Here is a 17,373-nt window from a genome sequence, read left to right as displayed (position 1 = left end):
ATGCTGAGGCGGTGAAGAAAGTGGAAGACGATGGGTCAAGGGTGAGGGATCCTGAGAGGATCTTTAGTGAGTTGTAGATTTGTGCCAGCAAAAAAAGGATAGGGCAATGAGTGAGTTGTGGTTCTTTAAGGTTGGCTTCTTAGTGTTCATATCAATGGTTGTCATCTGTACTGCAGAAATGGAATGTAAATCACAGAGAATAGATGTTGTGGTGGCAGCTGCAGAGAAGTATTTGGGTACACAAGATTTAACTTCAGAAGAGTTACAAGGTGTGTTGACCGGTGGTGTCCCGTCCTCCTAGGCCGTTGGCATGGTGCAGGAGCAGATAGGGTCAAAGTAGTGGAATGGGGTAGTCTGTTTTAATGAGAGTAGTTAGCAGCTGCAGAAAAGTGTTAAAAAAACTTGCTCCCTTCAGTCTGAACATAGACTGTGATCATGGTGTTTTTGCTATCCATTGTAAATATTTGTTGGCCTATGTAGCCAAATGGTATCTATAATTGTATGTTATCCATTCATGCTGTTTATATATTTTATTTGTATCTGTAAATCAGCTTGTCAGCTTGTCTGTCGAAACATTGGTTGTAAAATTATTGCATCTGAGCTCCTAGTGTGAGGCTCTTTAATTTTTCAAGCTGCAGAGAAGTATCTGGGTGTATGACATCTTACTGCAGAAGAGTTAATGGTGTGGTGATTAAAAAATATATATAAAATAGTGGTATATAGGTGTAGGGTCAGTTGGCGGTGTAAGTTTTCCCTTTTAGGAAAAGGAAAAATTTAATGTAGGTAGGCCATAACTGGCCTCACACTTTAGTACAGTAGGTGATGGTGTATGCACCTTTAAGTTGAATGTGATCTGCCAACCCATTCAAAAAGAGGAAGATGCTTGTACATTCAGTTATAAAGGCTGACAGAGTGCCTTCAGAAAGTATTCACAACCCTTTGTCCACATTTTGTTGTGTTACAGCCTGAATTCAAAGTGGATTAAGGATGCAATATTTAACTTTTTGGGCAACCCTACCAACTTCACATGGAAATCTTAGTTATAGATCTGCCATTCGCATTGAAAGCAAGTCTAAGAAGTGGTAGATATGTTCTATGTTCTATATGCACATTTTCTTTGCTTCCGGGTTCTTAAGTTTCATTTTTGTATCTTTTACTTTCGGTTTTGTACACCGGCTTCAAAAAGCTGAAAATACTATATTTTTGGTTATTGAAAAGATATTTCACAGTGGTTTAGATTGTGCAATTATTCTCTACAATTGCTTCTTTTGTCACATAAACAGAAATTAGGGGAACTATTAGAATTTTAGCAACCAGGAAATGGCGGAGCAATTTCTGCATATTCCAACTTTAAATTGAGAATGTTGTCACTGGTTAACACACAATATCAAAGAGGAATTATGCAAAATAATTCACCCCGCTCAGTCGAGCAGTGAATTTCAAATACAGGTTCAACTACAAAGACCAGTGAGGTTTCCCAATGCCTCACAACGTAGGGAGCCTACAAGTAGATGGGTAAAAAATAAATAAATCAGACTTACACTTTGGATGGTATATTAATATACCCAGTCACTACAAAGATACAGGCGTCCTTCCTAACTCAGTTGCCGGAGAGGAAGGAAACAGCTCAGGGATTTTACCATCAGGCCAATGGGGACTTAAAAAAAGTTACAGTGTTTAATGGCTGTGATAGGAGACAACTGAGGATGGATCAACAACATTGTAGTTATTCCATAGTACTAACCTAATTGACAGAGTGAAAAGAAGAAAGCATGTACAGAATAAAAACACATTCCAAAACATGCATCCTGTTTATAACAAGGCACTAAAATTATACTGCAAAACGTGGCAAAGCAATTAACACTTTTTATACAGGAAAAAAGTGATGTTTGTGGTAAATCCAATGCAACACATTACTGAGTACCATTCTCCATAATGTTAAGCATAGTGGTGGCTGCATGATGTTATATGTATGCTTGTCGTCTTTAGGGACTGGAGAGTTTCAGGTAAAAAAATAAACTAAATGGAGTTAAGCACAGGCAAAGTCCTGGAGGAAAATGTGGTTCATTCTGCTGTCCACCAGACACTGGGAGATGAATTCACAGGACAATAAACGAAAACACAAGGCCAAATATACACTGGAGTTGCTTACGAAGAACACATTGAATGTTCCTGAGTGGCCCAGTTACAGTTTTGACTTAAATCTGCTTGATTATGGCAAGATTTGAAAGTGAATGTGAATGTTTCATGATCAACAACCAATTTGACAGAGCTTGAAGAATTTTGAAAATAATAATGGGCAAATATGTGTGCAAAGCTTTTAGAGAATTACCCAGAAATGTAATCGCTGCCAATTGTGATTCTAACATGACTCAGGAGTGTGGATACTTATGTAAATTAAATATGTCTGTATTTAATTTCAAATAAATTTGCTAACATTTAATCTTTATTTAATTGGTAGTAGTTTATCTTTAGCTTTTGAAAATGCCCAAAGAGCATTTAACACCATACAACAGAATCTGTATGATTTAAAGCGGATTCTAAATTCGGGTAAAACAAAATGCATGGTATTTTCAAATGCCAGGCATGTTACAAATCATGTCATTGCTACATTGGCTGGACATACTATAGAGCAAGTTAAAGTGTACAAATATTTGGGTGTGTGGGTTGATGAAAAGCTGAGCTTCACTGTGCATGTAGAGAACTTGATAAGGAAGCTCAAGCTGAAAATAGGATTTTATTACCGGCATAAGGCTTGTTTTTCTTTTGAGGCCAGGAAGGAGCTGGTGCGATGTACATTACTGTCGGTTTTAGATTTTAGTGATGTTACATATATGCAGACCTCAGCCACTACCCTGAGATTTAGTGTATCATGCAGCCCTCAGGTTCATTACAAATGAGAAACGTCTAACACATCATTGTGATCTCTTCAGTGCTGTTGTCATTGACCTTGCGTAGGCTTAAACACTGGTATACACTGATTTATAAGGCCATATTGGGTAAAATGCCATTTTATCTCTGTTCTTTTTTATTCAGGTCAGAAAATTAATATAATTTACGGTCCCATTCTGATTTGCTTCTAACAGTACCAAAAATTAGAACAGGTCATGGTAGAAATAGTTTTAGTTACTTAGCTGCGCGGTCCTGGAATTCTCTCCTGAACATTTTAAAATGTGATGATCTAGTTTCATTGGTGGAGTTTAAACACTTGATCGATGTCTACATCATAGAAGAGTAATTGTTTTAAGGCCAGCTGTTTTTAGTCAAGACGTTTGTGTTTTTAATGTAAAATGTTGTTGTACTGTAAGTGTGTTTATAGTTTTGTTTAATGTTGTGTTAGTAAGTTGTTTTTTCTGAAACGTTGTTCCCTCTGCTGCCATTGGACCAGGTCTCTCTTGGAAAAGTGATGTTCTCAATGAGAGAAAAAAACGGTATAAATAAAGATAAAATAAAAATTTTAAAAAATTCTAAGACATGTTTTCACTTTGTCCTTTGACATTATGGAGTATCGTTTGGATGGGTGAGATAAAATACATAAATGTAGTCAATTTTGAATTATGGTTGTAACACAACAAAATGTGGAATCAGTCAATGGGTATGAATTATTTCTAAAGGCACTGTAAGTGCACGTGGTTCCAAAGAACAAAAATACATTACATTTATAGCTAGTTTCAATATAATTGTAATACTCACTTTCATTCTTCAACAGACTCATAAAAAACTTAAACTGGAACATTTCCACTGCAGGTCGGCACGAATACAACATATTTTAGACCAAGCCCCTCTTGAATCTAGGGGGCAGTATTTTCATTTTTGGTAAAATAACATCCCCAAAGTAAATGGCTATTTTGTCAGGACAAGATGCTAGAATATGCATATAATTGACAGCTTAGGATAGAAAACACTAACGTTTCCAAAACTGTAAAGATATTGTCTGTGAGTATAACAGAACTGATGTTGCAGGCGAAAGCCTAAGAAAAATCCAATCCGGAAGTGCCCCAGGTTTTGAAAGCGCTGCGTTCCAATGAGTCCCTATTGAGCTGTGAATGAGCTATCAACCAGATTACGCTGTCTACATATTCCCCAAGGTGTCTACAGCATTGTGACATAGTTTTATGCATTTATGTTGAAGAATAGCCGTAAGTGGCTACATTGCACAAGTGGTCACCTGATGGCTCCCAGGGTGACTCTTGTATAAAATACAGAGGTAGCCATTACTCCAATCAGTCCTACTGAAAAACTAATTGTCCCGATGGATATATTATCGAATAGATATTTGAAAAACACCTTGAGGGGGGATTATAAACAACGTTTGCCATGTTTCTGTTGATATTATGGAGCTAATTTTGAATATTTTTCAATGTTTTCGTGACTGCAATTTCCGGGCGATTTCTCAGCCAAATGTGAAGAACAAACTGAGCTATTTCACCTACAAAAATAGTATTTGGGGAAAAAGGAACATTTGCTATCTAACTGGGAGTGAGTGAAAACATCCGAAGCTCATCAAAGGTAAATTATTTACTTTGATTGCTCTTCTGATGTCCGTGACCAAGTTACCTGCTGCTAGCTGGACAAAATGCTATGCTAGGCTATCGATAAGCTTACACAAATGCTTGTCTAGCTTTGGCTGTAAAGCATATTTTGAAAATCTGAGATGACAGGGTGATTAACAAAAGGCTAAGCTGTGTCTCAATATATTTCATTTGTGATTTTCATGAATAGGATTTTTTTCTGGGGATATTTATGTCCGTAGCGTTATGCTAATTAGTGTCAGGCGATGATTACGCTACTGCATGCGGGATGGGGAGTCACTAGAGGTTTGTTAGTTAGCAAGCCAGCCATCGAACTCCAGCTGGCTAGCTAACAGCAAGCCTTCGCTTGCAATGAAAATAACTTTGACAAAATTAGAAATGTGTAATATTTGAAACTGTAGCTAGATTCTTACCTGTATACATGGATGAAAGCTTCACGTCAGACTGCATATAAGACTGTTTTATAAGACATCCTGTGTTGTTTCTGTTTTGTTTGCACAGCTTATTTGGACCGTTGTGTTCCACTGATTTCAAAACATGTTATTTTCAGAGTGAGAGAGAGTCATCATTCATCATCCAGAAGGTAGTTGTAACGGCATTCAGAGGTGGTAGAAGGATCGGACCAAAACACAGTGTGGTAAGTGTCCATATTGATTTATTCAAAAACACAACTGAACACTGGAACAAAATAATAAACGTGAAAAAAACCGAAACAGTACCGTGTGGCCATAACACTCACACGGAAACAAACACCCACAAACCAAAAGTGAAACCCAGGCTACCTAAGTATGGTTCTCAATCAGAGACAACTAACGACACCTGCCACTGATTGAGAACCATACTATGCCGAACACAAAAACCAACATAGAAAAACCAACATAGACTGCCCACCCCAACTCACGCCCTGACTATACTAAAACAAAGAACAATATAACAGAACTATGGTCATAACGTGACAGTAGTCCAACTTTTTCCCACTGACCTTTGTCAATAGCACCTGATAAATTCAGGGCAGCAATGTTATTGAGAGCAGTAGCAACATATTTGCAATTCTCCATGGCTAACGTTATATCTTTAAAAAACTGCAGTAGAAAGGATTATGTAGGTATTGTGAGCAAGTTCATTTTATAGACACAAGATGCAACACCGCAGACCAATCCAAACTCATCTCTCGGGAATGTCCAGCCCACTCATTATCTCAGCCAATCATATTTACAGATGGCATACAAGTTTGAGCACATGAAAGTTCACATGTTCGAGAAGGCATTTCTGGCAAAAGAAAATGCATATTGATTTAAAAAATAAAAATACTTTCAACAGGCTCTCCTGTGAAGTCGTAACTTGCAACAAACGCCTAGTTTCTGAATTGGGTCACACATTTTGTGGAAATGTGTTTTTGGAACACTTCACATGACATTTCACATGTGAAAACATGGTTTTGGAGCACTTCACATTTCAAACTTCACATGTGACTCAAGAGGCTGAGGACAGTGTGTGTGTGTGTGTGTGTGTTGCATTTCTGTGCGTGTCTTGTGAGGGCTGCATTTCACACACTCACATTTTGTGTGTGCGTGTATGTGTGTGTGTGCTGCCTGTGTTTATGTGCAACACAACAGAATGACAAAATACCCTACCGAGCAGCGTCCGTTGAGAGTCTCCTGTAAAGAGGAGAGAATATACAACAAACGACTCTGAAGAAGTCCATGTTAGTCGATCCTCAATCAAGTTCTCTACACCTGATGCTATAACCAACCTAAAGCAAGGGATACACAGAACATACACAGAGAGAGAGACAGAGAGAGGAGTAAAGACTGTAATGCACTATAATACCTTTGACTTGAGTGAGAGGTGTGAGTGGAAAGTCACTAGGATGAGAAAGGCGAGAGCTAGGCTTGAGAAAGACAATCATTATATATTAATAACACTGGAGACTTCTCCTCCGGCCCACAGCCTCTGTTTGTGGCCCCTATTGATTTTTCACTCAAGTCCTTTGATGAGAGTATAGGGACTGACACTTTAATTACGTTTACCGGTAGTCTGTGTGTGGGTGGGTGGGGGGGGGGGGATTGTGGAGTGGGGGAGTGTGTGTTTGTTACATCATCAATGACTAACTTGGACGTTTGTCAAGACATTTGTGGTTCATGTAGTGTGTGTCTACTCCCTATGTGCGTCTACTCCCTATGTGCGTCTACTCCCTATGTGCGTCTACTCACTATGTGCGTCTACTCACTATGTGCGTCTACTCCCTATGTGCGTCTACTCCCTATGTGCGTCTACTCCCTATGTGCGTCTACTCCCTATGTGCGTCTACTCCCTATGTGCGTCTACTCCCTATGTGCGTCTACTCCCTATGTGTGTATACCCCCTATGTGCGTCTACTCCATATGTGCGTCTACTCCCTATGTGCGTCTACTCCCTATGTGCGTCTACTCCCTATGTGCGTCTACTCACTATGTGCGTCTACTCACTATGTGCGTCTACTCCCTATGTGTGTATACTCCCTATGTGCGTCTACTCCCTATGTGCGTCTACTCCCTATGTGCGTCTACTCCCTATGTGCGTCTACTCCCTATGTGCGTCTACTCCCTATGTGCGTCTACTCCCTATGTGCGTCTACTCCCTATGTGCGTCTACTCACTATGTGCGTCTACTCCCTATGTGCGTCTACTCACTATGTGCGTCTACTCCCTATGTGCGTCTACTCACTATGTGCGTCTACTCACTATGTGTGTATACTCCCTATGTGTGTATACCCCCTATGTGTGTCTATTCCCTATGTGCGTCTACTCACTATGTGCGTCTACTCACTATGTGTGTATACTCCCTATGTGTGTATACCCCCTATGTGTGTCTATTCCCTATGTGCGTCTACTCACTATGTGCGTCTACTCACTATGTGTGTATACTCCCTATGTGTGTATACCCCCTATGTGTGTCTATTCCCTATGTGCGTCTACTCACTATGTGCGTCTACTCACTATGTGTGTCTACTCACTATGTGTGTATACTCCCTATGTGTGTATACTCCCTATGTGTGTATACCCCCCATGTGTGTCTATTCCCTATGTGCGTCTACTCACTATGTGCGTCTACTCACTATGTGCGTCTACTCACTATGTGTGTCTACTCACTATGTGTGTATACTCCCTATGTGTGTATACCCCCTATGTGTGTCTATTCCCTATGTGTGTATACTCCCTAAGTGTGTATACCCCCTATGTGTGTCTATTCCCTATGTGCGTCTACTCACTATGTGCGTCTACTCACTATGTGTGTATACTCCCTATGTGTGTATACTCCCTATGTGTGTATACTCCCTATGTGTGTATACTCCCTATGTGTGTCTATTCCCTATGTGCGTCTACTCACTATGTGTGTATACTCCCTATGTGTGTATACTCCCTATGTGTGTATACTCCCTATGTGTGTATACTCCCTATGTGTGTATACCCCCTATATGTGTCTACTCACTATGTGTGTATACTCCTTATGTATGTCTACTCCATATGTGTGTGTGTACTCTGTGTGTGTACTGTACGTCCGTGTGTGTACTCTATATGTTATAACTTGTGGTTGCAAATTTCTGACCTTTTTCTTTTCCTAAAACATGTTTAACCGTCTCCTTGCTTCTCCTTGCCTGTCTATCTCAAATGCTCTCCTCTCCATTGTTCTTTATAACTCACTTCAATTTCTTCCCCCACTCTCACTTTCTCTCCCTCTCCCCTTTCCTGTCTTTTTTTTACCACAATTGTTTTACAAAATACAGCCCTGGAATTTTGGTAAGGGCATTTCACTCGGTTGGTTCTTCACAGCTCCGTGAACCTGTCCTGCTGCCACTCCATGCATGAAACCTCAACAACGGCCAAGAGAATAGGGGAAAAAAGACACACAACAATACAACACACAACGATCTGAAACAATACAACAGAGACATGCACATGAACTCGTACACACAGACACACACACACACACACACACACACACACACACACACACACACACACACACACACACACACACACACACACACACACACACACACTTACAACCGGAGAGGGCAGCATAAACATTGTTTTCCTGGAGGCTGGTCCTACTCTCAGCTTTCCTCCGCTCTCCACTCCTTCTCCTGCAGCTGATCAGGTGCCAGAGGGTCCAGGGTCCAGAGGTCATCATGGCATCTGGCTCCACCACGGTCAGTGTTGGACTTGGACATGTGTACACCAGCTAGCTAGCTAGACCACCTCCTGCTGCTATCTAAGTTAGCGCACGTCTTGGGCAGCCTGCTACAGCTAGCAGACAGACATGTTGCAAGCGGGGTATGGTGTTTTTATCAACTCATACATCTGGTCCGCTATTCTCCCTGCATGTAACATCTTGGTGATATTACAGTCACACCTCCTATGTAGGAGAGTGCACCCTGCTATTTCAATATGTGTCAATAGCCCTTGAGGATGTATGCTAAGTGTGGAAAGCGCTGCCGATTGTACTTAGGATGTGCTGGAAAAAAGTGGTATGGCACTGCTTTTTCTGATTGGCATGTTCCAATATTACGCTTTAGTTTAAACTAATCTATTCAATTTGTCTGAAATCAAATAACAAAATTGGCAGATAAAGGTTTTTTCTTTCGGGTTTTCTTTAGGGATGGGGAAATTGAGTTTCCCGAGGCATTGAGCATTTCCATCCAGTTTTGTCAAAAATCGGTTAATTACTCAAGGCTTTGATCAACACGTAGTATACTAGTGGTACCTGCTGGTCAGAAGAATTTAGAACAAATTATTAGAGACGACACCGCACACGCTGTATCCTTTTTGTCTTCTACAAAAGCAATACCAAACCAATCAGGTGGTCGTTCGACAGAACAAAGCTTTGGATGCCATTTGATTACCTACTTCTGATAAAGTGATACAAGTATCGGCATACTGCTTCAAAGTAAACAACTTAGCAATTTTGGCTCAAACCTCAGAGCTCCAGTATAAAGTGTAACATCACTAGTTACAATATTGTAACCAATTAATGTGAACGTCTTGTGTAAAGAATGTGTTTGGAGTCATTATTTCATGTTCTGGAACCAACTTAATATATTAATTAACAGAACGTTGATTGAATTGCTGGTAACTCAATTGAAGAAACGTGGATTTATAGTTCCAAAGTGAAAAATCTACTTGGTAAAAAATGAAAACGGGGTTGTATGTCTGTTAGTTTGTATTTATGTCATTTATTTTGGTTTAACTGAAGGGAATAGTAATTTGGCTGATAAAAGAATTAGGGTGCAACTTGATTTATAGGTTTGTCAAATATCAAATATCAAACGTTGGCATTGAATCATATGTTTAGTTTCAACAAATGTATTTCTGAAATGTATTGAAGCAATTTCTTTGGTTGATCCAAAGAGTATTTTCTTTTACAGTGTGCATTATATTAGCACAAAGCATGCATTTTTCTTCTTCAAATGGGGACTTTTAGCTCCAGTGGGTGAAAATCCATTCTGTAAGATCATTTAGTGACTGCCATGTTTTTTTTTGGAGTAAGCATATGTCGATTCGGTCTTACAGTTTTTGACAATTGCTTACACATGATTTCTGAAACTATGACTCCTTTTCTCTACACACGACACACAAAACCCCAAAACAAACACACAACATGCAAAACGTCACACATCTCTTGCAAAACCAAACACTTCAATCAAAACTATTTTAACTCTTCTCAAAACTGTTTTTGAATCAAAACTACACACAAACCATCAAATGATTAGCTCTAATACATGCCAACTACACACAGATGTGACAAATGTAAAAAACTACAATCTTGTGTCTTTTTCATGTTCAGTGTGCAGCAGAGTCCACGGCAGTTTGTTATAGCACTCACACGTACATGTAGGTGCACAAGTATATACATTATGTATGCATATTCAGTATATATTTACACTATAAATAGAAATCTAAGGGGGAAAAAATTTTATGTATTTATTTCTCAAAACATTGTATTTTCATCAGATTTCGGGATGAACAGTAACAGACAAAACAAATACAGTAGGAGACAACCAAATAGGCCTGTTGATATAAAAAAAAAGCTGTTAGGGTGCATCCTGTCTCCTATTTTTGTCTGGCCACAGCACATCATAAACATCACAAGCGATGTTCTCTCTGCCTAAACAGCGGTGGAAGCAGTGTCTGGAGTTGCGTATCCAGCCCTGGCATGCCCCCTCATCTATGTCACCACAGGCCTCCTCCTTGTCCTCATTCTCCTCCCCCTCTTACTCTCGCTCCTCTAACTCTCTCTCCAAAATTGGCCTCCATTGTTGTCCAAACCAAGAAAGACAACCTGAAGCATATTTATAGTGCTCAACCTCTGATTTCTTAGTGAAGAAATTAGCTAGAAGTGTTTTCACACGTGAGCACTGGGTGTAGGTAATGGATAAATGAGTGTGGCATTTGGAATGGCAGTACTTTCCAAATGAAACACAAGACCTGTTAGTTTTGAACAAAGTGTCTAATATAGAGAACTAGTGTTTTGCAAAAAGCGTGTTTTACAATTGCAAATTGAGTGTAAAGCAGATATTGTGCTTGCAGTTTTGCAGACTTGGTCTGAAGATTAGGTACATGAGTGAATTGTTTCTCTGAGTGTGCCTCAAATACCACTTTTAGCGTGTGATTGTAAAAAACTGTAAGTAGCTAAATTTGAAATGTTGTTGTTTAAATTTTTACTTAGGCACTTTACACCACTGCTGTCTGGTGTGTGATCGTCCAGGATTGAAGATCATCTTCCGGGTGGGCCTGGTGTTGTTGAAGTGCATGCTGGGCTCCCAGGACAAGCGGAAGATGTGTCAGGGCCAGTATGAGACCATGGAGCTCCTCGAGACCATAGATACATGCTACATGCAGGAGGGGTTTCTAGTGCGGGAGGTACGACCATCCACAGCCATACTTATAGAACAGAAACATCAATTACTGGAGATGTTTTTTAGCCACTTTCAGAATAGCTGAGAATGATTTGACTGTCATGGCCACATTGCATGCTAAGGGCTATGGTGTAAACTGAAAAATATATATTAATAAAACACTGATATTACAGTCATGATTTCTGCTAAGACCACTGTGCTTACCGACTACTCCTTATGCTCTGTCCCAGACTCTAGAGCTGTCAGTGTCAGAGCGGGACATTGAGAAGAAGCATCTGGCATCGGTGCGGTGCTGGAAGGAGACCCGAGGTGAGTTGCACTGCAAGTTCCTTCCTATAATGCATGGCGCCAAGGCCATCATGGCAGCCGAGCTGCCCAGTTGCCAAGACCTGAAACAGAACCCAACCATCATAGTCAAGTCACCCCGGGCAACCAAGAGCAATGGGGAGGCCAAGGAAAGGAAAAAGACCAAAGAATGGGAAGAAGAACAGCTCTTCGACTCCAGTGGAAGCCTACCTTGAACCCAACGAGCCCTCTCCCCTCCTCAAAGACACAGCCCTGTATGCCTATTCCATAAAAAAATCTGCCGTTTCCGGCTACAATAGTCATTTACAACATTAACAATCTCTACACTGTATTGCAGATCAATTTGATGTTATTTTAATGGACAAAAAATCAGCTTTTCTTTCAAAAACAAGGACATTTCTAAGTGATCCCAAACTTTTGAATGGTAGTGTAAGTCAAAAACAGCGCGGTAGAAAGGACTATCAACACATACTGAGCAGTTCATGTTATAAACAGAAGCGAGTTACATGGCATACCAATCCAAATCTCATCTCCCGGCATGTCCAGCCCACCCATTATCTCAGCCAATCATAACTAGCGGGAAGGTTCCTCTCTTTTTCTAAACCTTTTTCTAAACCCACCAGGCTCGTAATTGAACAATTGTATTTGTATTTATGGATGAAATACAAGTTTGTTATTAAGGCAGGCTTCCCCCCATAAATTACCCAAAAATTAAGACAAAATAATACATAATATCTTTTGTCTCTCTGTTTCATACATTTCCTTCAATTCGCAAGTAGCTGAATGTATCTCACTGATGGAATCATCCATGCGAATGAAATAGAACCCTGCTGTCTCAATATGTCTAGGCTATCTATGCTTTCTGGTCAAAAATAGTATTTTTGTATTTAAAAAATAAATAATAGCCAATCAGCGTTGAGCTAAACTGGGTGAGCTCAGCTGTGAATGGTCCTGGCGCAACAAAAAACGTGTCAGGAGTGAGTTCAACATGTCAATACCTCTCAAAAATAGTAGTGATGAAGTCAATCTCTCCTCCCATTGACCCATTAGAGATTGACATGCATATTCTCAATGTACATCCAAGGGATAGCCGCACTGCTCTCTTCGTGGCACCTGACCACACGACTGAACAGTAGTCCAGGTGCGACAAAACTAGGGCCAGTAGGACCTGCCTTGTTGATAGTGCTGTTAAGAATGCAGTTCAGCGCTTTATTATAGACAGACTTCTCCCCATCCTAGCTAATGTTGTATCAATATGTTTTGACCATGACAGTTTTACAATCCAGGGATACTCCAAGCAGTTTAGTCTCTTCAACTTGCTCAATTTCACATTAATCATTACAATATTTAGTTGAGATTTAGGGTTTGGTGAATGATTTGTCCCAAATACAAATAGTTTAAAAAAATATTTACAACTATCTTATTCCTTGCCACTCATTCTGAAACTAACTGCATCTCTTTGTTAACAAGTTAAGTTAACAAGTAGCCTCTCACAGCTGTGTCGGGCGTGTCCCCAGTTTGTTTAGTAGTTTTATACAGAGCATTTTATGAGTTGAGCTCTTCGTAACCTGGCTTGTTGTTGGTATCCAGGTACTAAAGTGTCTGTGGTGAAAAAGTTGATTGAAAAAAGTCGGGCAAGGAAAAAACTAGGATGTTGGTAAATGTGTTATTAAATGCAGAGTTATTAAAAGTTAAAAACAAAGAGTTTGGCTGATAGCCAAGTTGCAACAAACAGCACAGCAGCAATGTGGAAGTGCATTTACAGAGTAAGCCTGTTGCATCAGCAGGGAAGTCTCTTTCCTTCTCTCTCGCTTAGGCTAGTGAGCAGGCATTTTAGCCAGGTACTCTCAAAAGTGAGTACACTTAGGGGTGTACTCACTTTTGTTGCCAGCGGTCTAGACATTTATGGCTGTGTGTTGACTATTTTGAGGGGACAGCAAATTTACACTGTTATACCAGCTGTACACTCACTACTTTACATTGTAGCAAAGTGTCATTTCATCAGTGTTGTCACATGAAAAGATATACTCAAATATTCACTCAAATGTGAGGGCTGTACTCACTTTTGTGATATACTGTATATATATACACACACACAAATAATTTTTAAGGGACTGTGATTGCACAATAAAGTCTGGAACTTATTTCTATTGTGGTCCCTACATTTGCTGCAGCATATGCTACAGTAATATAAGGATTAAATGTGTGTCTAATTTAAACATCCACTACATCTGGCTTGATGATTTTATTGTAAAGATTATTGTTATTATTATTTGCTGTAGAGTTTTAAAACAGCATATCACTTGAGTATTGCTGTTTTAAATCAGTGCGCACGCGAGCACTCTGTCATAGTCTTTCACTCTCTTCATGAATTCACGCCATCACTCTTCTTCTTGGTCAAATAACCCTTACACAGCCTGGAGGTGTCTTTGGTCATTGTCCTGTTGAAAAATAAATGATAGTCCCACTAAACGCAAACCAGATGGGATGGAGTATCGCTGCAGAATGCTGTGGTAGCCATTTTGGTTAAGTGTGCCTTGAATTCTAAATAAATCACAGACAATGTCATGAGCAAAGCACCCCCACACCAGCTCCTCAATGTTTCACAGTGGGAACTACAGATGCGGAGATCATCCATTCACCTACTCCGCGTCTCACAAAGACACAGTGGTTGGAATCAAAAATCTCAAATTTGGACTCATCAGACCAAATGACAGATTTCCACCATTCTAATGTCCATTACTCATGTTTCTTTGCCCAAGCATGTCTCTTCTTCTTATTGGTGTCCTTTAGTAGTGGTTTCTTTCCAGCAATTCAACCATGAAGGCCTAATTCACGCAGTCTCCTCTGAACAATTGATGTTGAGATGTGTCTGTTACTTGAACTCAGTAAAGCACTTATTTTGCTGCAATTTCTGATGCTAGTAACTCTAATAAACGTATCCTTTGCAACAGAGATAACTCTGGGTCTTCCTTTACTGTGGTGGCCCTCATGAGAGACAGTTTCCTCATGAGGGTTTTTGTGACTGCACTTGAAGAAACTTTCAACATTTTTGAAATGTTCCATTTTGACTGACCTTCGTGTCTTAAAGTAATGATGGACTGTTATTTCTCTTTGCTTATTTGAGCTGTTCTTAAGATAATATGGACTTGGTCTTTTACAGAATAGGGTCATCTTCTGTATACCACCCCTACCTTGTTATAACACAAATCAAGCGCATTAAGAAGGAAAGAAATTCCAGTTAATTGAAATGCATTCCAGGTGACTACCTCATGAAGCTGGTTGAGATAATGCCGAGAGTGTGCAAAGCTGTCACCATGGAAAAGGGTGGCTAATTTGAAGAATCTCAAATCTCAAATACGTTTTGATTTTTTAAACACCTTTTTGCTTTCTACATGATTCCATATGTGTTATTTCAAAGTTATGATGTCTTCACTATTATTCTACAATGTAGAAAATAAAATAAATAAAGTCAACCCTGTAATGAGTCTGTCTGTCCAAACCTTTCACTGGTACTGTATCTATACAGTTCCTTTGGAAAGTATTCAGACCCCTTGACTTTTTTTCACATTTTGTTAATGAGGTTTTATGTTAAAAACATCCTAAAGATTGATTCCATACTTAGGTTGGCATGTTTCTACAGGCTGTAACGGAACTTTTTTAACTTTTCGTCCGACGTTTGGCGCGACCTGAATGCGCTTTTGGATTTGTTTACCAAACGCCCTAACAAAAGAATATATTTGGACATAACTGATGGACATTATCGAACAAATCAAACATTTAGGGTGGAAATGGGATTCCTGGGAGTGCATTCTGATGAAGATCATCAAAGGTAAGTGAATATTTAAACTGGAACCCCAGTCCTAGACAGGTTAAGTTACTGCATTATTCAAATATTTTTTAGATTTTTTATTCCCTCATCAATCTACACACAATACCCCATAATGACAAACAGGTTTTTAGAAATGTTTGCAATTTAAAAGAAATAACACATTTACATAAGTATTCAGACCCTTTACTCAGTACTTTGTTGAAGCACCTTTGGCAGCAATTACAGCCTTGAGTCTTCTTGGGTATGACGTTACAAGCTTGGCACACCTGGGCATGGGAAGTTTCTCCCATTCTTGGTAGGTTGGATGGGTAGCGTTGCCATACAGATATTTTCAGGTCTCTCCAGAGATGTTCGATTAGGTTCAAGTCCGGGTCTCTGGCTGGACTTCTCAAGGAGTTTCAATGATTTGTCCTGAAGCCACTCCTGCATTGTCTTGGCTTTGTGCACCTCTTTGGGCTAGGGGGCAGTATTTTGACGTCCGGATGAAAAGCGTGCCCAAAGTAAATTGCCTGTTACTCAGGCCCAGAAGCTAGGATATGCATATAATTGGTAGATTTGGAAATACAACTGTTCTAAAACTGTTAAAATAATGTCTGTGAGTATAACAGAACTGCTATGGCAGGCGAAACCCCGAAGATAATGTTTATTATGAGATGAAATCCTCCCATATATCAGTTCCATATATCAGCTTCCACTAGATGTCAACAGTCTTTAAGAAAGAGTTTCAGGCTTGTTTTTGGAAAAATTTGCTAGAATTTGTAGTTTTTCTAAGTGGCTCCCATTTTGGCTGTAGTGTTTTCATGCGCGTGGATGAGAGCACGTTCTTTGTTGTTTATCTCCGGTAAAGACAATAATGATTCTCCGTCTTAACTTCTCTAGGGGAGGGGGCAGCATTTGGAATTTAGGATGAAAAGCATGCCCAAATTAAACTGCCATCTACTCAGGCCCAGAAGATAGGATATGCATATAATTGGTAGGTTTGGATAGAAAACACTCTAAAGTTTCCAAAACTTTTAAAAATAGTGTCTGTGAGTATAACAGAACTGATTTGGCAGGTGAAAACCTGAGAAAAATCCATTCAGGAAGTATGATTTATTTCAATGTAGTTTTCTATTCAATGCCATCCATTGACTTAGGACTCAAATTGCAGTTCCTATGCCTTCCACTAGATGTCAACAGTCTTTAAAAATTGTTTCAGGCTTGTATTCTGAAAAATTTGGGAGTAAGAGCAGTCTGAATGAATGGACCCTGCCGTGTCACAGAGCATTTTCATGCGCACGACCGAGAGAGTGCCTTTCTTTTTTACCTTTTATATTGACGATGTTACTGTCCGGTTTAAATATTATTGATTATTTAGGCTAAAAACAACCTGAGGTTTGAATATAAACATCGTTTGACATATTTCTATGAACTTTTACGGATACAATTTTGATTTTTTTGTCTGCCTGTTGTGACTGCGTTTGAGCCTGTGGATTACTGAAGAAAATGCACAAACAAAATGGAGGTTTTTGGATATAAAGAGAGACTTTATCGAACAAAAGGAACATTTATTGAGTAAATGAATGTCTTCTGAGTGCAACCATATGAAGATCATCAAAGGTAAGTGAATCATTTTATCTCTATTTCTGACTTGTGTAACTCTTCTACTTGGCTGGTTACTGTTCGTAATGATTTGTCTGCTGGGCGATGTTGTCAAATAATCGTAAGGTATGCTTTCGCCGTAAAGCATTTTTTAAATCTGACACCGTGGTTGGATTCACAAGAAGTTAATCTTTAAACCTATGTAAAATAGTTGTATCTTTTCT

This window comes from Oncorhynchus kisutch, linkage group LG29, assembly GCF_002021735.2.
Source record: "Oncorhynchus kisutch isolate 150728-3 linkage group LG29, Okis_V2, whole genome shotgun sequence".
Classification (NCBI taxonomy): Eukaryota; Metazoa; Chordata; class Actinopteri; order Salmoniformes; family Salmonidae; genus Oncorhynchus; species Oncorhynchus kisutch.
This window is presented reverse-complemented; position numbering follows the sequence as displayed.